The sequence below is a fragment of the Mastomys coucha genome, unplaced genomic scaffold (assembly GCF_008632895.1).
Source record: "Mastomys coucha isolate ucsf_1 unplaced genomic scaffold, UCSF_Mcou_1 pScaffold16, whole genome shotgun sequence".
Lineage (NCBI taxonomy): Eukaryota > Metazoa > Chordata > Mammalia > Rodentia > Muridae > Mastomys > Mastomys coucha.
This window is the reverse complement of record NW_022196898.1, coordinates 31,272,341-31,295,388: the sequence shown is the minus strand read 5'-3', so window position 1 is coordinate 31,295,388 and position 23,048 is coordinate 31,272,341. Positions and strand designations below refer to the sequence as shown.

The 23,048-nt window shown below is 39.5% G+C and overlaps 2 long non-coding RNA genes across 2 annotated transcripts; both read left to right on the top strand.

The window, feature by feature from the left end:
- The first annotated feature begins 1,142 nt into the window (after positions 1-1,142).
- LOC116094084 lies at positions 1,143-5,721 on the top strand. The gene is made up of 3 exons (XR_004119960.1): positions 1,143-1,233; positions 3,535-3,561; positions 5,559-5,721. It is a non-coding gene; the product is annotated as an uncharacterized LOC116094084 (long non-coding RNA).
- An 11,983-nt stretch (positions 5,722-17,704) lies between these two features.
- On the top strand, positions 17,705-20,766 carry LOC116094083. Its single transcript, XR_004119959.1, has 3 exons — positions 17,705-17,755; positions 19,134-19,173; positions 20,716-20,766. It is a non-coding gene; the product is annotated as an uncharacterized LOC116094083 (long non-coding RNA).
- Positions 20,767-23,048: the final 2,282 nt, after the last annotated feature.

Genomic DNA, 23,048 nt, shown 5'->3' with positions numbered 1-23,048 from the left:
TCATTGTTACAAATAAGGATTATCCTTGGCAGCTCCATTTTCCTAGGAATTTTCTATTTTGAAATTTCCTTCCCCAGGGTAGAGGTGGGCTCCTGTCCATTTTGTGTCTTTTGGGTGTGTGTTTTCCCACAAACTCCTTAGGGTGTGGACATTTAAAAACTCACTTTAGGATTGTCTAAAGACTCGTAGAAGGCAACTGAGAAATCTGGCTACATCATAATTATGTTTGTTTCTTTACCGTTTGTGCATTCCAGCCCCGTTATTAAAACAGAGTATAAGCTAGCGGAGTACTGGAGAGAAGACTGGATGATGAATTCATTACTGCAGGCCTGTGGGCTGGCTGTGATGTTACCCAGAGCAGAGCTTAGCACAGTTCCTGCCCTGCAGCAGGCATTCACTCAATGGAAGCCTGAACCTTGGTTGCATTTCCTGTCTTAATGGTGACTGATTGATGATGGCTGTTGAGTCTCAGGCTTTTTACTTCCTCCATGTGGTCTATGTCACTATGACATCAATAGATCCTTGCAGCAGCCCTAGCTCTCAATGTGCAAGCCTACTGGATCCCCATGGAGGTCAATCATTGTGCTGGCCTACTGGATCCCCATGGAGACCAATCACACCAGTCCCTTCAGCTCTGCGCTTGGGTTTGTCTCTCACTTCTCCCATGTCTTTACTTATTACTGTCCCAGCTGATTCCACTCTGTTTGCCACTCTGTTTCGTATCCCTAGGGGACACATATTACTCTTGTTTGTTACTTCTTTCTCTTATGGTGTCCTGCATTTCCCCACTAAATTTCCATTTCTTACACATTGCCTTGTTTATTTGCTAGAGATTTATTAGTCAGCTCTCTTTCCCCACTCAAATATAGATCTAATTGTGCCTCTAATTGACCATAATGCCTAGATACTGTGTGCACCCTAATCAGCTCTGAATCAGTGAACACACGAGAGAAGACAGATGGGCATTTTTTATACTGCAGAAGATGTACAGAAGGGATTTTAACATATGCAAATGAATTTTGTCACTTTGTTTAATTTTTCCTGGAGCTAAACTATGAGCTAGAATCTGTGGTGGTACTGAGATTTGTAACATATCTATCAGCTTTGGCACCCCTCCTCAATCACACTCTTCTCTCATGTCTAGGCGGATTCTATGCACAGATGATGATCAAACCTATTGATCTCATTCAGATACTCAGGGAGAAGATCTGATAAAGCTGAAAATTTATCTTTGTAAGTATAAAGATGTGGTGAAAATTACCTAAAAAATAATATAGAAAGGCAGAATAACAGAATGTAGTTCTGATTATGAACCTAGTCTATTTGGGCTTCCAGAAAAAAAAAAAACCACAGTTTTTCTTCATTACAAAATTTTATTTTATGCAAATTAAATTCTACTATATCTTATATTTCTTAGCTCTATATAAAAGCAATTTTAGATAATAGAAATTTTCATTATGGGAAAGTTTGAAGAGGAGAAAAAAATTTCCAAATAAGCCTAAGTCTGAGAGAAACCATTCGGTAGAAATTATGCAACATTAATGGTATCTGTGTGGGTGAGTTTGGGAAAGAATTGACTCTGTGATCCAGTAAGCAGGAATATATGTACCTTGTAGGCCAAGATCTTTCAGATGTTGCCAATTGACAACCTTTTCTCCATCCAGGAAAGATGGGCTTGGCAAACTCTTGCTGTGTTTTAAACGTTGTTGTGCAACGATCAGAGTTCATGTTCCACTGAGAAAATACATCTGTTTATAGGACTCAAAAGAGGAAGCTTGACATGGCCTGAGAGCTTTGTTTTGCTTCTTTCCATAAAAAGACATAGTAATTATGCATTAATTGTGAACATAAGGTCATCAAATATTTAAAGAAAAATAAGTTATAGCTTGATGTCACCCTATTGAGATTACTATAAGAAGATGAGGGAGTCAGGTTTCTATCTCACGCTATGGAAACATTCCTAGGCTTCATCACACAAATGGTCATAGAAAGCAATCTTTGTCTACCTCTTTTAGTGACAACACTTCACCTACTCAGACATTTCTAAGGTTTAAGAGAAGGTCACAGAAAAGTCAAGGAAGAAGTGTAACACGTCATTAGTTTGTGAGGATCTTCTTAAAGTTGAGACACATTTTTTTTAATTTAATAGAATCACATTTCCACTTATCTAATTTCTAAAATTCTGAATGTTTACTCAATATTCTTGAAGAGATTAAGTAATCAGGGTCCTATAAGTTGAAGAGCATTTTATGACGTTAGATAATATTTGCAATAGCTTCTTGATTATATAAGCACTTGGACAATGTGACTATGTCAAAAATAATCTGTTTCATAAGGAGGCTCTAGAATACAGTTCACTGGGAAGATGAAGAATTGCAGGAGGAATGAGTTTTATGTTCAGACCCATGAGGCCATTAGAAACATGTCTCTCTCTCTCTCTCTCTCTCTCACACACACACACACACACACACACACACACACTATACTTTTTAGAAACTCCCAGTCACTATCCAATATGTTCAATGTCAGTGTCATTATTATCTCCCAGTAAACATGACATGAAACGTTATTTGTATTCTGGGTACAGTAAACTATAGGGGAAGCAAAATGCTTTTTAAAACATCACATTCCACATTATAATCTCATATTTCTATGTGTGTTGTGGTTTGAATAAATGACCTTCAAAGGCCAGTGAGTTAAGGACTTTGTCCCCAAGTTGTCCCTAGGGAGGCGTGAGGCCTTTCAGAGGTGAGGCTGCTGGAGGTCAGGTCATTGTATCGTGCTGGGTGGTATGTCCAACCTCTTCCTCCCTTCTTCATGTCTCAGACATGATGTGAGTATCGCTTCTCCATGTACTCCCTGTCTCAATGCATCACCTCTTCACAGACCACGTGTAGTAGGTCCAATCAATCCCACTGCTGAGTAGGGGCAGTGGGCATAGGCTCCTGTCCTTAATCTAGAAGCTATCTGCAATTGATACTACTGGGAAACGGGGAAACAAGTTTTCTCTAACAGTCTCATGGTTCTATATGCTATAATTTGGATTGTAAGTGTCTCACAGAGATGCATATTTTCATGACTCTGTCACCATCCCGGTACTACAAGGACAGATGGAGCTAGCCAAGAGTGCTTGGGTCGCTGAGAACATGGTCCCAAAGGAAACTCCTGACTTCCAGGCCCTTCTTTCTGACATTCCCCTCCTGGCCCTGTGCTCTGGCGTGAACCCCTGCTGTGCCCTTTGTCAGACAATTGTCTAGGGAGTTTATCTAGATTGCAGAGGCAGTACAACCTGCTTGATAACATAAAAGATCTGGCTGCGTTCTGCCTTTCCTGAGAAGCAGAAGAGACTCAATCTGAGATGTTTACCATACTGGCCTTCTGCCCTCACCCTCCTTCCACACGTCTATCTCTTTACTCTGCAGTGTTTAAAGTACCTATTGCAGTAGCACATTGTATTTTGTAACTGACACTTTTATTTCTGTCTTCACAAAAAATATGTAAAAACAGTGATTCCTTTCTTTTATGTTTTACCAGATTTTCTGCTCTGTGGACACATGACAGGTAATTTTAGAAGGAATGAGCAAACAAGAAGGCCTCTGGTATTAAGGAATGATTTGAAATAAACACAATACTATCAGAACTGTCAGGTCAAACTCCCTTTTTTGAAATATATAATTTTTCACTAAAGTGACAGCCTTTACCCAGGGGCTGTCGGCTAGCAAATAACAAACTTAATGACATATTTGCAGACTTTCTGCTTCATTTTGTTTTGTTTGGGCATTTTTGTTTTTGTTTTATTAGTCTTTTGTTTGTATGTTTGGTGTGTGTGTGTATGTGTGTGTTTGTGTTTTGGTGTGTGTGCTTCTTGGGGTTTTGTTGTTATTGTTGACTTGTTTTTGTTTATGGAGTTGTGTGGGTGGGGAGGTGGGGAGAATCTGGTAGGAGTTGGGGGAGAGGTAAATTGTGATCAGAATACAGTATGAAAAAGAATTTCAATTAAAATTTATCTTTTTAAAGAGTTATTTATGTTGTGTATACGAGTTCCAGAAGAGGGCATCAATTCCAGTGTAGATGGTTGTGAGCCACCAGGTGGTTGCTGGGAATTGAACGCAGGACCTCTGAAAGAGCTGTCCGTGCTCTTAACCCTTGAGCTATCTCTCCAGCCCCATCAATTAAAATTTAAAAGTCAATCAAATGTAGTGGTACATTCTTTTGGTCCGAGAATTTGGGAGGTAGAACACAGGGACCTCTCTGAGTTTAAGGTTTGCATAGTGAATTCCAGGACAGCCAGGACTACATAGAGAAACCCTGTCTCAAAACAAACAGGCAAAGAAAGAAACAAACAAACAATTTAAAAGCCAAGAAAAGATTAAAAAAAATAATAAAAGCGATAACAGAAAATTAACTGCATAGAGAAATATTCCTCAGCATATAAGGAGAGCTTACGTGGACACAAATGCTCTGGGCTGTTTGTCTCTCATCTTTCCTCAGGGATCTCAATGATGGCTTGACTGACAGCAGGAAGTGCAGGCCACACAGTTGCTCATCCCCTCCTCTTGTCCTTAGCGGGGAGGAAGATGCAGATGGTGGGAATATGCTTACCTCACTATTTAATGTACAGCCAGGACTTTGTTTCCTCAAATCTTGGGGTTAAACTTCTCCAAGTCAGATGAGCTAAATACAAGGCTAGGTTTGGGGTGAAGAATCAATGTGTTTTCTAGATGATATGAATAAGCCACTGATTGTCTCTTAAAGCATCATTATTTTTTAAAAAGAAGTATTATTCACTTCCTTTGCATGGAGAAGGATCCTAAGAGATTTTTCCAATTCAGTAAAAATTTTGTTACCCAAAGTAAATTTCATAAAATCACCTTAGGAAAGTCTAAAGTAAGATCTGCCTCAGTTTACTGGTAAATATATAAATTTATTCTATATAATATTCTCCTCTGTCTCTGTCTCTCTGTCTCTGTTTCTCTCTGTCTCTGTTTCTCTCTGCCTCTGTCTGTCTCTGTCTCTCTCTCCAATCTGCTTATGAAAGTGTAGCTGAGTAACAAGATTGGTGGTAGAAAGAGTGTCTATGTACAGGTATATGTAGATTGAACATTGTTACAAGCAAATGGCTCTAATATATGGTTTAACTGTTTTCTGATTGGACTAAACTATTTAATCAGATAGTAAAGCCTTCCAGAAAAGGACAGGGATGGGACAATATGTTATAGTATCAAGTATTCCTGGTCTGTTCCTCTAGAGCAGGTGACTTAATAATAACTTCAAAAACATAGATGAAAATATTTTGAAAGTCAATATAAAGATCCAATAAAAGCTTCATTGCAGTTAATCACAGAAAATGTAGAGATGTGTCAAAAGGACTCCACAAATATCTAGAATTTCTTTTCTTGTCCTTATGTTAAATAAGTGCATTCAAGGAAATGTATTTGACCTGAAGCCCATATGAAGAACATGTGAATCACTGTATGTTTTAATACAGTGTTTATAGTTTACACAGTGTTTATATACAGGTTTAGTAATTTTCTTCCTGGAATCTTCTCTTGGTTCAGTCCTGCAGGCACAATCACATCTTTCCCGCACTGAGGTCCCGCATCACTCTTTTCCTTATAAAGCAACTACGGTTCCTGGATCATCTGGTCCTGAAGAGCAGAACATCAAGGAGGTGCTGACTGAGGCAGGGACACTGGCGCATAGACTGGGTAGCTTGCTGTGGAGCTGGACAGCTGTGGTGTAGCATTGTGCCTGATACAAATAAACTCATGATATTGGAGCCTTACATTTCAGACTGGATGCTTTATACTCTAAGTTCTCCCTTTTTCACTAGCTCAGCCTTTGTTTTCCTTTTCATGTTCTGTCTTCCTTTTTTTCCTTTCTTCCAATATATCTCCAACATTAATATGGAGACAATGAACCTCCAGAAACCGACGTACTCAAGTGTAAGCAATACTGCTGCATGCATTTTCTGTCATCCAAAATTTAAATGCAGTCTGAATTCTAACAGGAAGAAGTCTCTTAATGTCTCAAAAAGTTTCAGGAATTCCTATAAGTTCTCCTGAGACTCTAAAACAAAAACAAAACAAAACAAAGCAAAACAAAACACAAAACAAAACAAAACAAGAAAAGAAATGAAACACTTGAAAACAAGTTTCCCTGGCCAGTTAGAGCAGCCCCGCGAGTTATTTCAACAGTGCCAACTTGTGCAATAGCAGCAGATAACCTCAAGGGGGCAGTATAACGCAACGTTGCAGCAACCAAACCCGAGGAGCCCCAGTAGGTCATTTTAGTTCCTAGTTTTCTCTTTGTCTAATGAACCATTTCTAGGGGAAAGGTCTCTAAAGGAAAACAGAATTTGTCCTTTGACCATCTTTTTATTTTTGACTCACTGCTGTGTACTAATGGAAAGAGCACATATTACTTAGGTTTGGGATACCGCATTTAGGACTGAGACCGTAAGATTCTTGGTTCAACAGAATTTCATTGCTGGCCTGACTGCTTAGACGACTTTTTTTTTTAACCGAGCTCTGGAGAGGCAGGAAGAAGCACAGGGTCCTGACATTTGCTCAGAGGATGGTGGACTTTGTCCTCTGAAATTCTGGTTTAGAGCATTGCATGACTCAGTGAGGTCCTTACATGTAGGCTTATTTGCTGTGAGGACATCATGAGCCCACTGAAGACCAGGAACTAGAATCCCGAGTCCAGAACAGAGCCTGGACTGTGCTCACAGCAGTTGGCCTGGAGAACTCTGACCCCTTCACTACACTGCAGACATACGAACCCAGGAGGCACTGCTGGGCCGCCATCATGTAGACATTGCGATCACACAATTTTGTTTGAAACTGTTATTTAAAACGAACTTTTAGAAAATGTCAAACACTTACACAGTATCTTGTGATTTTATTACCCACCACCTCCCTCCAACACTTTCCAAACTGTTTCCCTCTTTCTCTCTTCCCTCCCAACTTAATTTTCTTCTTCTTCATTATTATCATAATTACTATTATTGTTAGTATCAATACTGACAGTTCTTGACTATTTCTAATGTAATACAAAGATCTTAAATGCAAATAAGCTTGCAGGCAGACATAGTTGCATGTGTTTTTTAAAGCTACTTTCTGTGATATGCTCTTGTACAGATAAAATGAACCTTTGTGTATTTAAAAGGAAAGGTTTAAAGTATGACAGACTCTGGAGTTAGGGGAGGTGAGATGACAGGAGAAGCAATGCCCTCTGAGGTAAGCATCACTTGCTCCATTCTGAGAAGAGTTGGCGAAGCCACCTGTGTTTAACATGTATAAAGCAAGCTCCGCCAAGTGGCTGTCTCTCTCTGTCTCGAGCTGCTGTCTCCCTAGGTGTTCAGCTTTCCAGCTCCGCATGTCCTTTGCACTGAATATAAGACCCAAGGAATACTTGGATCTTCCTATTGGCATAAAGTAATTTATGCAAACCAAACACAGGTCTATCAGGAAGCTGATGAAGCTTAGGTCCCAGGGCCCATCCCTTTCCCAGGCTTTGTGAATTCTTGGGGGTTTTAAGGCCTTTGAGAGGCAAGTTACAACCAGCTAGTGCTTGTCATGTAAGGAATCTTGGTAAATGCCTTAGGAGGTCTCAGGAAAAAAAGGATTTGCTTTCTAAGGCATCTATAATTTTTTCATTTTTAATATTTTATTTATATACTTTACACCCCTCTCATTGCTCCTGCTCCTGGTCACTCCTTCCAACAATCCTTTCCCCCTCTCCCTCTGGCACATCAAATCTAGGGGCATCCTCTCCTATTGAGGCCAGACAAGGCAGCCCACCTAGAAGAACATATCCCACAGACAGGCAACAGCTTTTGTGATAGCCCCTGCTCTAGTTGTTCAGGACCCACATGAAGACCAAGCTGCACATCTGCTACATCTGTGTGTGTGGGGGGGGAGTTGGAGAGGTGGGTAGGTCCAGCCCATCTCTGAGAGCCCCAGGGGTCCAGGTCAGTTGACTCTGTTGGTCTTATGGAGTTCTCATCTCCTTTGGGCCCTACAATCCTTCTCCCATCTCTTCCATAAGAGTCCCCAAGCTCCATCACTGGCTGTGGGTCTCTGCAACCCTCTGAGTGAGGTACTTGGTGGAACCTCTCTTAGGACAGCCGTGTTAGACTCTTGTCTGCAAGCATAACAGTGTATTATCAGGGACTGATGCTTGGGGTGGGTCCCAAGTTGGGCCACTTATCAGTTAGCTCCATTCCTGCATCTTTTGTAAACAGGATACAATTTGGTTGAAAATTTTGTGGATGGAATGGTGTCTCTCTCACTCCACTGGGGTTCCTGCATGGGTGCAGGAAGTGGTCTCCACAAGTTTCATATCCACACTGATATGAGTCTCAGCTAAGGACACCCTCATTGATTTTTGGGTGCCTCCCACATGGCAAGTCTCTATCACAACCTCTAGATGTTACCTCTCTCTCCATCCCTGCTATCTGGCCATCTGTCCTGTCCCTTCCCACATCTGATCCTGAACCTCCATCCCTCCCCCATTCTCCTCCTCATACTCTCTTCTATCCAGATCCCTCCCTCCATATGCCCCCTATGACTTCCTATTTTATTCCCCCTTCTGAGTGAGATTCAAACATCCTCACTTGGGTCTTCATTCTTGCTTAGCTTCTTTAGATCTGTGGAGTACAACATGGGTATCTTGTATTTTATGGCTAATATCTACTTAAAAGTTCCACTTATAAGAATATATACCATGCATATCCTTTTGCAAATGAGTTACCTCACTCAGAATGATATTCTCAAGTTCCATCCACTTGCTTGCAAAATTCACGATGTCTTTGTTTTTCAAGGCTGAAGAGTATTCCACTATGTAGATCTACTGCATTTTTTTATCCACTCTTCAGGTGAGGGACATCTAGGTTGTTTCCAGTTTCTGACTACTATGAATAAAGCTGCTATAAACATAGTTGAACAAGTGTCTTTGTGGGATGGTAGAGCATCTTTTGGGTATATGTCAAGGAGTGCAGTAGATGGGTCTTGAGGTAACACTATTCCCAGTTTTCTGAGAAACTGCAAAGTTTATTTCCAAAGAAGTACAAGTTTGCATTCCCACCAGCAATGGAGGAGTGTTCCTCTTGCTCCACATCCTCACCATCATGTGCTATCACTTAACTTTTTTATCTTAGCCATTCAGATAGGAGTAAGACGGATTCTCGGAGTTGTTTTGATTCACAATTCCCTGATGACAAAGGACTTTCAACATTTTTCTTAAGTGTTTCCTGGGCATTCCAGATTCCTCTGTTGAGAATTCTTTGTTAGCTATGTTTCCCATTTTAAATTGGGTTATTTGGGTTGTTGGTGTCAAACTTCTGAGGTTTTGATCTTAGCCATTCTGACTGGTATGAGCTGGAATCTCAGGATCATTTTTGGTCAGGTAATTTTATGGTATTCCAGACTTCCTGTATGTTTTGTGTCAGGAATTTTTTTAGACTTAACATTTTCTTTGACTGATATATCAATTTCTTCTATTGTATCTTCTATACCTGAGGTTCTTTCTTCCATTTCCTGTATTCTGTTGGTGATGCTTGCATCTGCTGTTCCTGTTCTCGTCTCTAGGTTTTCCATCTCCAGAATCCCCTCACTTTGAGTTTTCTTTATTTCTTCTATTTCCAATTTCAGGTCTTGAACAGTTTTATTTTTTATTTCACCTGCTAAATTGTATTTTCCTGTATTTCTTTGAGGGATTTATTCATTTTCTCTTTAAAGGCATCTGTTGTCTTTATAAGATTGGATTTAAGGTCATTTTCTTGTGCTTCAGTCATGTTAAGCTATCCAGGGCTGGCTTGCTGTAGTAGGGTAGCTGTGCTCCGTAGGTGTCCTATTGCCCTGGCTTTTGTTGATTATATTCTTTGAAGGCATTTAGCTTTCTGGATGGTTTTGGTCATCGGATATTCCTGTTGTAGTAGGGATTGGGATGGGTGTTAACCTCAGTGGTCCTGATGTGGCAGGCCTCTGATGGGTATCTCTTGGCTATATGGTTGGTATGGTTCAGGATTCGAAGGTCTGATGAAAGTGGGTAGAGAGGTGGCAGGAGAGGGTGGTCTGTCAGTGAGCAGACGGTTCAAGGCAGCTGGGGGTGCCCCAGAGGTCCCAGCAAGCAGGGAAGATGTATGGGGAAATTGTAGCGAACCTGTACAGTTCAGGATCTCAAGGTTTGATGAAGGTGGGTGAAGAGTTGGTGGGGGACTAGAGGTCAGCCACAGATAGCAGACTGCTGAGGGCCAAATATTTGAATTTTTAAAAATCTCATTTAAACCTAGGTACAATTTTGTGATGTGATGTGGACTTATACACGTATAAGTAATTTCTATTCTTTTTTTTTTTTTCATTAAATGGGCTCTGAAATCATCTAAGCTGAGGATTAACACAATCTGAATCCAAGCAAATATGAAAGAATGTTGAAAGCTGAAATGGAGTGTATTTCCTTGTTTACACAGTACCCATGAGATGGGGACAAAAGTGGGGGGGGGGCAGTACGCCTTCACACACGTTCAGACTCAGGACCCTGGCCAAACCTGCCACTCTTAGTACAGTTTCTGACGTGACTGTGGCGGCATCAGCACTGTGGGCAGTTCTGAGGCAGAGAGGCACTTTCAGGAGAGGCTGTGCATGCCAGCTTGGAAGGAGCACCTGACAGCTGCTCAAAATCTATTGTATCAGCCTTGTTGTCTATCACTACATGCAGGTAACAGGGAAGAGTCATGCAGCGGGAAGGAGAGGAAAAGACAGATTAGGGGTGAGATGCTGTAACACAATATGTGTCTGAGTGTGCATGTATGTGTGTGTGCACGTGCGTGAGTGCTTGTGTGTGCATGAGCATGCGCATGTGCACCTGTGTGTATGCTGGCCAGATGTTGAGATGAGATGGTTTCCTCTATCATTCTTAATCTTCATTCTTTTTTCCAGCTAGACTGTTTGGCCAGCAAGCTCCAGACCCTTCTTGATCTCCATAGCACTGAGATTAAAAGTGCATATCATGGTGACCAGGTTTTTTTTTTTTTAATGTGGGTGTTGAAGGTGAAACACAGGTCTTTTCAGCCCCTTGCCAACAGAGCCTCCTATCAGCCCCATGTAAAGATGTTTTTGTGTATGATTAAGTCACACAGTTTGCACTTAGGTGACTTTTTTTTTTTTTTTTTTTTTTTGCTTATATAACCATTTTAATGAAGCATGAGAAAAATTAAAAAAAAAAAACTTGCATGGAACAGAATCTAAAATTTCATGCTAGCACATGTTCACCTGGCAGTTAGTGGCTGAAAACCCATCGTCTTAGTTTTCAATTTGATCTCAGTGCAGAATGCCTATTGACTAGTTGGAAGTCAAACCTTCTAGACTTCACAATGTGAAGACATTGAGTTGATAATGTGTTGCTGATACGCAGGAACCTTGGGGCTTATCCTCTTGCAGTGACTGAGGTCAGGTGAGGACCTAGAACAATAGTGGTGGTCCTGGCCCTTATCCAGCCACACACTATTGAAGCAGGAAATGCATGTTATGACGTGAGGAGGAATCGTGTGATTTACCATGTTTGATTGAAATCCATGTGTGGGGCAGTGAGCAGTTCTGACAGCCAGAGTCCAGTAGAGCAGAGCCTCCTCGGAACCCTGGAGACCCACTGAGCATCTGCTCAGAAGGGACGGTAGGTGTTTGGTGATGCTCCTGACACCAGTGGGTCAGATTTCAGCCCAGACCCTTCACAGCTACCCCTGCAGGAGATGTGTACTCTATCAGGCAGACACTGCCTCAAACTCCCAGCATTCTAGCTGGACCTTACACACAGTCATCTGACCACAAGCCAGGCATGCCACGCCCCATACAATAAAAGGGGTGGTTTGCCCCCTCCTCACTCTCTTACTCTCCTACTCTTCTCTCTAACTCTTACTTCCTCTTGCCCTCTTGCTCGCTCTTTCTCCTCTCTGCTCTTTGTTCTCTTCTCTGCCTTTCTCCCTCTCCTTTTCTCTCTCTCTCTCTCTCTTTCTCTCTCTCTCTCCTTCCTCTCCTTTCTTTCTCTCTACTTAACCAGCATATCCTTCCTACAATAAAATAACTCATTTATTCATTGCTTCCTTTTTAATTAAGGTGCCCTGTAGCAAACAGGCCAGCCCCGGGGGAGAGAGAGAGACCTGGGCCTCAGCAGCAGGCCCTCTGCCATCCAGGGAGAGAGAGGGCCTCACCCAGCCAGGCGGGGCCGCAGCCCAGGCCCCCTGCTTTATTGGACAACATCCATGTGCAAATACTGTTAGGATTAATGGAGCACATAATGATGTCATTGTGAATGAATGGTAAGTTAGAATACTCAGAAAAATCAGATTCTAGAGGGCGTGATTTCTATAGTGAATGTGGACATCCCTCTTGAAATGAGAGCTACAATATTCAACTTACACTGTTTTCATGTGAACTAGACAACATAGGCTAATCCATGGAATGGCTTCTCTTCAGTCTAAAGTACTATGGGACCATATGAGAATCTTACTGATATTTGTATGTACCATCCTAAATTTTCTCTTATGATTCCTTTCAAATCAATAGTATACAGTAGATGTCTAAAAAATTATCTAAAAAATGGTCTTACAAGTTCAGGAATTTTTTGTTAGAGGTAAGCCTGTGGAAATTATAATTTTTGATGGAAGATGCGATTTCCAGAAAAGTCCGTGTTTGTGTATATGTGGAGGGGTGGGAGTGCTTAGGGAAGCTCAGCTCAAGACTGGAAACGGCTCTTATCTTTAAGATAGAAACCTTTGTTCTTTCATTCTTGATGTTACATATGTTTTATTAGCTAGATGCAAGTCATTTTCTGTGCTGTATTACCATAATCTAGAATGCTCAAAACAACAAAAGATGGCCAAAACCATACAGTTATCAACAATATACTTAAAGTTACAGGATCCCAAGGCAATAAACACATTCTAAGAAGCAGTCTAACTTACAAAACTGTTACCAAGAATTTTATTCATGCAGAAGGTTCCAAGAGACTGTAATAAAAGATAATGTGATTATCTGTTTCTAACTAGTTTAGGTTTGAAAGGTGACACAATATGGTCATTGTAACAAAGTAGTCTGAGAGTGCCTGGTCCCTTTATTTTCTAACCTTTATTTTTATTCTATCGAATTTGTATCTAATCTAAGTTTTATTCTATCAAAAGCTTCAAATGTGAACCTAAGTTCAGTGGCATGTTTTAAGAGTTAAAATTAGTACTTCCTGTTCAGTAGACCCATTTATCACATCATACACAAAACATACAACACATACACACGCTTCGGTCAGTAACTTTTCCTGTAGCCCAGGCTAACCTGGGATTTGAAATCTTCTTTTCTCAGCCTCAAGAGTATTACTATCTCGGGGATATAAGTCATTTAAACCCATTAAGACTCCTTCACAACTTACTAATGAGGAGATATGATATTATATGTCTTTGGCTACAATGGATGTTTAGGCATAAAGCCAGCTGGGTTTCATTCTTTTAAAAAATATGCAAGTAAACTCTAGCTTCAAAGCAACAATAACAAAACAAACAAAAAACCCAGTAGGTGTATTCTTACTAACTTTCTAATGAAATAAACGAAAACTTCTGAATACTTATACAGAATGCAGACAAAGCTAAAAGCTGAGGGGGTCGGGTGTGGTGGAGCTAGGGACCTATGGGCTCAAGAAAATGGTGAGTTTCCTGGGTTACTGTTTCCCTCCTACAGCCCAGACTCTGAACTGGGCAAGTCAGGTGCTAAAGGAAGATGGAGAATGGTGATGAAGATGATTCTTCCATAAAACCTCATTCTCCCTAGGCTAAGGATCAACAGAAGAGAAGCCATCAGGGTAGAAACCTTTCTACAGTGACTACTCCAGAAAGACCACAGAAGAAACTACCACAGAAGAAGCTGCCCTTCTTTTATGTTTGCAAGTCCAAGGGGGAGGAGATTCTCAGTTTGTGCCATCTTAGGGTTTCCCACGGGTAGACAGAGAGAGAAGGACACATGGGGATTTCTTCATCTATGTACTCATCAAAAAACTGATTCTAATTTAAAAGTAATGAAAGGGCAGCCAGATGGCTTACCACCAAGCCTGATAACCCCAGATTGAGTCCTTGTCCCACATGGGAGGAGAAGAGAGCTGACTCCTGAAAGTTGTCCTCTGACTTCCACACACATGACATAATGTGCACATGAGTGTGCACATATGAGCATGTGCACACACACACACACACACACACACACACACACACACACTAAGTCCTTTCCAAATACCCTAAGTCGTCCAAATTTTGGTTAACTGGGGATTTGTTTTATTCTTCTAAAAGTAGCAATTGAAGAGGAGATTAGAAATAAGAACTTGGAGAAGAACCAGCTAGAAAAACAAAGTAAAATTATTAGTTTTTTCCCTGTAAGGAAAAATATTTAAGTATTTACCCCATTATCACCTGATTAATCACATAATATTTCACATGATTAATGGACTGGTGTTAGTGACACAGATGTTGCAGAGCCACCTCCTTCCATAATACTAAAAAGAGGTCAGTCGCTCCTGAGAATAAGGTGGCCCAGGTGGCCTTCTATAACTAGCAAAGTCAGAGCATTGATTATAGCACACAGATATGTTTTAAGTCTCTCTCCTTTCTTGCAGTTGTAATAGGAACTGAAATGGATCATTATAATGATTTTATCACAATCAGACTTTCAGGCTTCAAGAAGCATATGCAAAGCACTTATGTTCAAACATCATTATAGTCTTAATTCCATTTTAGAATAAATATGCCAAGATGGTTAATATTTAGCTAATCATGTGTGAGTCAAAGGACTGGTTAAAGAGGCATAAAAAAATCTTCTTAAATTTAAGTATACATATACTTAGGTCTATATTGCAGATATAGTTTATACTTGAAAGCCACCAAGTTCATCTATTGTTTCTACCACTACAGCAACACTCACTGTTGAATTATATGCAATCTTCATGGAAATGTGCAAACTGTCCTATGTTACTTTCATAACTCATGCTAAATATATATTTTGTTGACCAAAACTACACCTAACAATTACTCATATACACAGTTTCGATTTTACATAATAGCCCAAAGTAGAACAAAGTGTAGGAGGTGTAGGATGCCTCTAAGCAGATGATATAGAACAAAATAAACTATGCACGCACCCCAAACCCTACCAAAAGCAACATTAAACTCCAGTATGCTCCTTTGTCTAAAAAGATGTCAGTCTCTCCCTAAAGTAATGTGTCCCAGGTGGCCTTCTTTAACCAACTAAGTCGGAGCATTGATTACAGCCCATAGACACATTTGAAGTCTCCTTAACAATTTTCCTTCTGGTTTTGTTGTTGGTGGTATTTTGTTTTGTTTTGGTTTTGTTTTGTTTTGTTTTGTTTTGTTTTGAGACAGGGTTTTGGGTTTCTCTATATAGTCCTGGCTGTCCTAGAACTCACTCTGTAGACCAGGCTGGCCTCAAACTCAGAAATCTGACTGCTTCTGCCTCCCAAGTGCTGGGATTAAAGGCATGCACCACCACTGCCTGGCTCCTTCTGTTTTAAAGTATGTATCCATGGACAAATATCACATACAATCTTAGGTCTTTTTTTTTTATGTAATATAGTATAGCAGGACCACTTCCCATGTCCTTGTCAATCTTAGCAGCCTGTTCTTCAATTCTGTTTATTAAGATGTGTTCTGTCTGCTTGAGGAAATACACACAAACATAATGATCAATGGAGATATCAGTCAATATTAGTTTATGATATCATATATTAAAGTTGAAAGATCTTCATAGTTTAGCAATATAGTTTCAAATGCTAAGTGCATGGTGTTATGAAATTAATTATGGGAGAAGGTTTATCCAAAGTCCAATGTAGGACAACAGGTGTTTTTACTTTGCTGGTTTAGCGAACTGATGAGACTAATGGCTCTACTATCCATTCTCAGCCATAGTGTCTGTCTTCTGACAGGCCCAGATGGAGTGACCTCCGACCATGGCTTAGGTTCCCTGCCTTTGTAACCCAACATAAACTTTTCCACTTTTCAAGCTGATTCTGTGAGCTATTTGCTTCAGTGACAGAACATTATATGTATATGTGTATGTGTGTGTATGTGTGTATATGTATATGATATGTGTATATATGATGTATGTGTATATATATGAATATGTGTACATGTATATGGTACATGTGTATATATACATATACTGCAGCATATCTACACTGTAGGGCCTACTTTAATATTTCTTTAATAATATGTAGTATTAATGATCAGGAAGAGGTGAGAAAAATAAAGCCATTTTTAGCCCTTTTTTAAAGATACACCATCTGTCTACATATTTTTAAAAATAATTATATTTATTTCAAACAAAAAGAACGGAACACAAAGAGAAGGGGCCATGGTCATTATATACTCTTTTGTCTTTTGTGTTTCAGCTGTTAGAGACCCTGTAGTCTCTCAACACCACCAAAGGCTGGTGACCCAGGCTGTAGCTACAGACCTTTGGGCAACATTTCAGATCTAAGCTGAAACACATTTCAAGGCTATCCACCATAATTGTGTACACAAACCTTAAGTCATCCTGCCTTCCCTGAAATACTAGCTCTAATCATAAACAAAACACAGATCTGAAACTTTATGCCCTTGTCAGTGTGGCTCAGTGAAATTAAATAGTTATCTCTATACACTCAGCTTAGCCATCTCTGATTGCCTTCAAGGGGATGATAACACACAGCAGACCATGCTGGAAAGGTCAGCAAGCTTCTCCCTTCATGCTTTACAAACGGTGCTGGGACACATGAGGGCCTGTTGTCTTTCCAAAGTGACCTTAAGCCCTTCTGGTTCCTGAGTTGTTCTCTACTGTGGGCAATGAACTTTGGTAATTATTCTAGCTCTGTCAGATTTTGTATTTTCTACTATGAGTGTGTTCTACATAAAAGTCTTTGGCATCCTCAGCAATATTTTATAGTCGTCTGATTTGGGGCCATTTTAAGTTCATAGCAAATTTCAGCAGATAGTGCAGAATTATTCTATATGCCCCACCATGTATGCATATCCACCTCCATGATCAGGATCCCCTATACAGCCTTATATTTGTTACAGCTGATGGACCTACACTGACACACCACTTTCACATGAAGTTCATGTCCTCAGGGGTGGCTCAGTTCTTGTGTGGTAGACAGTGATAGGAATTCACTATCTTATAATCAAGTGTATAGTTTTGCTGCTCTGAAATTGTTTCATCTTTGGTTCATTTGACCCTCTCTCCCCTCAATGCCTGGCAACCACTTATACTGTTTTTGCCTCTACAACTTGACTTTTCTAAAACATCAGAGAACTAAAATTGTTTTTCTGGGATATTTCCTTTTACTTAGTAATTAATGTGTGTGAAACTTTCTGCTATGGCCTTTCATGTTTCAATAGCTTATTTCCCTTCAGTATTGAATAATATACCATTGTCTCGATATACCACAATTTATCTATTAATTTGATGAAGTGAATCTTGGCTGCCCACAAGTTTGGATGGTTATAAATAAATCTGCATAGGCAAATGAAGGTTGTATGTGGATACTCAGTAACTTTTAAGAATAAAAGTCCTCAAAATTGTCAAAAAATTAACCAAAAATAATGAAGACACTGATCATCTAGTATTTTCACAGGTTCCTTTCTTTGAGTGGCTTTGGTGACTTGAATGTCTCCAGTTGGATCCAGGGCCCCGTCAATATACTATTCAAGGGCTATACTGCTGAGGTACATAACCCTCCCCAGATAAATTGTACCTTACTGCCTTCTTTACCTTTTAGACCACAGGAAAGTATGTCAGTATTCTGTTTAGGGTCATGACTGGATGCACAGTAAATCGAATGTGTGTTAAAGAAAACATTTACCCTACCTTGAAGAAATTCTCTTCACAGAAACATAAAGTAGTCAGTTGTAGTCAGAAGCCCCTTACCCATGAACTAAAACCTCAGTTATACCAAGAATCGGTGATAAATAATCAATTTGTCACTTCCAAAATTATAGAAAAGCTAGAACTTCAGGGAATTCATTTGGTTCTGCAATATGCAAAGCAAAGATTAGGAATGCACATGACTCTTTTAAAGTTACACTAGTACTGACACATCTTAGCTTGACCCTGCCTTCTCTTCCTCTTGTTTCCCATGTGTAATACCTTCTGTTTGAAAGTTGTGTTCTTGAGGTTTCTGACTTCATGATGGTGTTGACCTTAATCTCCTTTGGTATGAGGACTTCATCTCTCATATGGTTCATCGTGGGTAAATCACACACAGGAAAGCAGTATCAATTCTAGGGATCCTATTAGTTTGAAATGATGAGTCAGCGCTGGATGATCTTTGCTGACCAAGTATAGACGCAGAGAGTTTCCCCAGAATGCTGGTAGAAGGCTGCTCAAGGCTTCTGTGCATGCTTACTGTGTACAAGTCTGCTGTCTCCTATGAGTTTCACAAGCTATGCAGGCTATGACAAATTCACAGCCACTCCTACTTGCACGGTGAGCTTTCTGTTTTCTATGTCCTTCCTATGGTTTTGTCCAACACATGACTGAGATGAACTTGATTTTCGTATAGAAACCGTATCACATAAAGACAGTATATAGGTTATGCTTTCACAGTTTGGGAATCTTTATTGCAGAAGATAGTTGCTGTGTTGAACACAAACTCATTTAATTAAAAAAGAAGAGAATGATCCAGATGAAGATTCTTTCATGAGTGAATCTATGCAATTTTATTCTCTTATGAATATTGACCAATGAGCTGAAACAGGACCTCACAGAGCCATGATCACAAAATATGTAAAGAAAAAATATATGAGAAAGTAGAATGCATGTACTTCTACAAATAGGGAAAGAAAAACTCAGTTATATATTTCACAGTATGTGAAATATGTGGCAATGGCACATATTTGAATGTAGCCAACCAGGAAATGTTTGATACATAGTACTAACTGGCATGTGCCTTTGACAATCAAGTAATTTAATTTAGAAGGCAATTTTACCTTGAAAATTTCTAATTTTAGGGTGCAGTTGTACATGTGCAAGCATATGCATATGCACATGTGGCTGCTCTATAGACTGGAAAATTAATACGATTTTGTTAAACATTCTTCCAAGCCAGCTGTTTTGAAGAGGTGAACAACCCTGGACCCTTCAGGTAATTGAATGATCTTTTTATGCTACATCTGACAAATCACTCAGTGCTATTGTGGGTACAAATTTATAAAAATAGCTATTACCCCCCATCTTCTCTTGCCAACTCACAAATACCCACAGAGATTCAATATTATCCTAGGATAGGGACCAACACATTTTCTCTGAGATTAACTTGTATTACTTATATGGACAAAATTTATTTTTTGATAAATATTCTTGGTTATTTTTAGTAATCAACAGGCTCATTCTGTTCTCTGCAGGAATTCTCCCTCTAGAGCCCAGATATCTCTGGTGGATTCTAAAGCAGAATCCAATATAGAGTTACTACATCTGAACTCCATTTTAGGACAATTAATTATTCAAGTTACAGATAACATGTGTAAACAGTACTCTTCACTGTTATGAAGAGAAAGGAAATGCTACTCTGAGTATATGCTACTCTGGCTTCTGTCTCAATTTTAGCTACCACTACTTACATACTTAATCTAATCAAAGTGTGTATTTTCTTCAAGGACTAGGAAATGATGGTACTAGTCTACTGGGTGTTTCTTTCAAGATAACAAAAAATAGTATTATTTATGGAATTCAAACATCTCACTTCAATATAAATGAAGGTAAAAGCAACATTAAAAGTAACTATACATTTTAAAAATACATTTTCAATCATTCAACTATTTATCACCTATTTCCTTTGAAGATATGATTGTTTTAGGCCCAAGAGAACAAATGCAGATATTTGACAAGGGAGACATAGTTTCTGTTGTCTGGATCTTCCATTCAGGTTCAACTCAGAGGCCTCATTGTTAGGCATTAGCTTGTGTGTCTGCTTTGGCAGCTTTTAAGTTTATGTTACTGGATATTAAACTTTCATTTGTTAAAAGTTAGTTAGAACTTGATTGGCAATGGAAGATTAAAGAGGACCCAACATAGCAAATTTATTTTATAATTGGCAAAGTCTGGCCTTAGTAATATTCTAATCATCAACTCTGGTATAATGTTGGTCATCAGAAATAAAAAGCAAAAAATAGATATCACACATGTATACTTAAATATATTTAATTGTTTATATAAATTCTACTTGGTATTGATATCATTTTCAACTTTGAAAGCTATACTTTATTTTGCAGAGAATTAAGACATTTGGTCTTTCATATGAAGAAATAGTTAAGTTATTTAGAGTCCAATTCAATAATCTCTGGATGGTTCTTTTTATTTTTAATGCCATTATGAAATTTCCAAATGGGCTTTCAAAGTACAGAAGTCAAGAACTTGAGTTTACACATTAACAAGGCACAGACGTGTGTAGAGAGCAGAGAAAGCCCCATGCAAGACAAGCCCTGAGTAAATGTGTATTGTTGATATGAGCATGACCATGTTGAGAACTCCAAGGTCTTGAGCCTATGGGATATAGGCAAAGTCATTCCTGCATACAGGCCATGCTCATGAGGGATGGCAAAGTTCTCCTAGGGAGTCAGAGGGTGAGTGTTTATGGATGATCGATCAATGTGAGCCAAGACTAACAACTGCAGCTTCCTTCTTCTAGATGTTTACAACCAGCGACTGTTGCCTGCAAAGATTTTCTATCCAGATGAGCTGACTTCCCCTCTTGTGCTATACCTAATAAAAAATGCTGATGATTGTGAGTTATGATAGCAGCAGAACCTCTCTTGATTCCAGTTTCACTATACATGAGCCTGTCCTCTTTCATTTCTTGATACCCCAGTCATGTTTCAGGACTTAAGTGGCTTAAGTTGTGGAAGAAACCTAGTCCTAGACTTAGGCTTTAGAGCATAGCAGCATCAAGAGTCTTGTGTGTATGCGTGTGTATGTGTGTGTGTGTGCATGTGCGTGTGTGTGCATGTGCGTGTGTGTGTCTGTGTCCATGTATATATCTAATTGTGAGTGTGTTGTGCAAATTTATATGTCTGTATGTCTGTGTGTATATGTGTATGTGTGCCAAGCTGTGTGAGCATGAGTACATATATGTATGTGTGTGTGTGTGTGCGTGTGTGTGTGTGTGTGTGTATGTATGAATGCATGTATGCATTATGTATACATCTGTTAAGGTGTGTACAGGGAGTGGAACTATTGGAAGTGTGGCCCTGTCAGAGTAGGTATGGCCCTGTTGGAGTAGGTGTGTCACTGTGGGTGTGGGCTTTAAGACCCTCATCCTAGCTGCCTGGAAGACAGTATTCTGCTAGCAGCCTTCAGATGAAGATGTAGAACTCTCAGCTCCTCTGATACCATGCCTACATGGATGCTGCCATGTTTCCACCTTGACAACAATGGACTGAATCTCTGAACCTGTAAACCAACCTCAATTAAATGCTATCCTTATAAGAGTTGCCTTGGTCATGGTGTCTGTTCATAGTAGTATAACACAACTAAGACAGCATGCATGTATGTATGTGTATATGCATGTATGTATATATGTATGTATGTGTGTCTATCTGTGTATATGAATATGAGTGTGTGCATGTATATGTATATGTGTGTGAGAGTATGCGTTTCTTCATTTTCTCACACCTGCATACCCTGTGTTTTCCTTGAGGCTTGCACTTTTCTTAAATGCACTTAAATAGGTGAAATAGCTGTGGTAAAAGTTCTACATGCTTTCTCTTATGTCCCTCCCCCTTTATCAGAAGGAGGAATAGACTCTAGACAGGATAACATATTTGTTCATAGATTTCCATTTGAAGAAAACAGCAGCCCACAGAGGATAATGCAGTCCCATGGCCATGCTGAAATGATGGTAAAGTGACGTAATTGGAACAGGAAGACACTATTGTGCTCCTAAGTTCTGGTGAAAACAAAGGTGAGTAATTATGTTAGTAATTATGTTAGTAATGCCAGCCATGGCCAATGAGAAGGCAAAAAAGAAAATATGGGGAAGATAAATAAAGATTTCACAGGAACACATATTTAATTAAGGAGAAGAATCTGTTTCACCCCTTGCATTATTAGCCAAAACCAACCTTCTTCTCTCTAGAAGACTATAGAGCAATCCCAAACAGCCCCTAGGCACACATTAGAGAAAGCCTGTTTTAGGAGTCTTATGAACTTGTAACCTAGCATTTATAATTATTGGTTATCAGTACATTCTATACTCCCTGGGCATTTACCAAAATTTTGTGAGTAAACATGCAGTTTAAACTTTAGGTTTATTGTTTTTGCTAATCACATCCAGGACACTGGAACTAGTAAAGTCTAATTTAAACTACTGCTGTTTGTGCTGTTAAAGTACTTTTCAGAAAACAAACAAACAAACAAAACAAGATAAAATGGAAGAATCAAGAGATTAGAGATCAATATCAAGGACAAAGTTCTAATGCTTCAATAATGCCATCCTGGTATTGTGTCTAGAGGTCTCACTGGATAAAAAGTGGTTGCTCAAGACTGCCCTGTGCTGAAATCATAAACTTCAGCTTCAGCTGCTCTCTTAAAAGCTTTCATGCTGACTGCCCTACCTTTGAGAAGTGGACAGGAGATGAAATTTATATGGAATATAGAAAAGAAGATGAGCTGATCAATCACTTTGAGACTCTTAGTCATGCTGTGTTTTTATTTTAAGCTGTCTTTGAGTGCCACTTTAAAGTAGTTACTGTGCTGGACAACCTAAGAACATTATTTTATGCACTTCACTTATTTATGTAAATAGATGTTCAAAAGTTTCTTCATGCTGTTTGTTTCATCAGAGACTGCTGAAACCAAGTTTAGCCGGCAGTGGTGGAGCACACCTTTAATTCCAGCACTTGAAAGAGGCAGAGGCAGGCAGATTTCTGAGTTCGAATCCAGCCTGGTCTACAGAGTTAGTTCCAGAACAGCCAGGGCTATACTGAAAAACCCTGTCTTGGATAAACCAAAACAAACAAACAA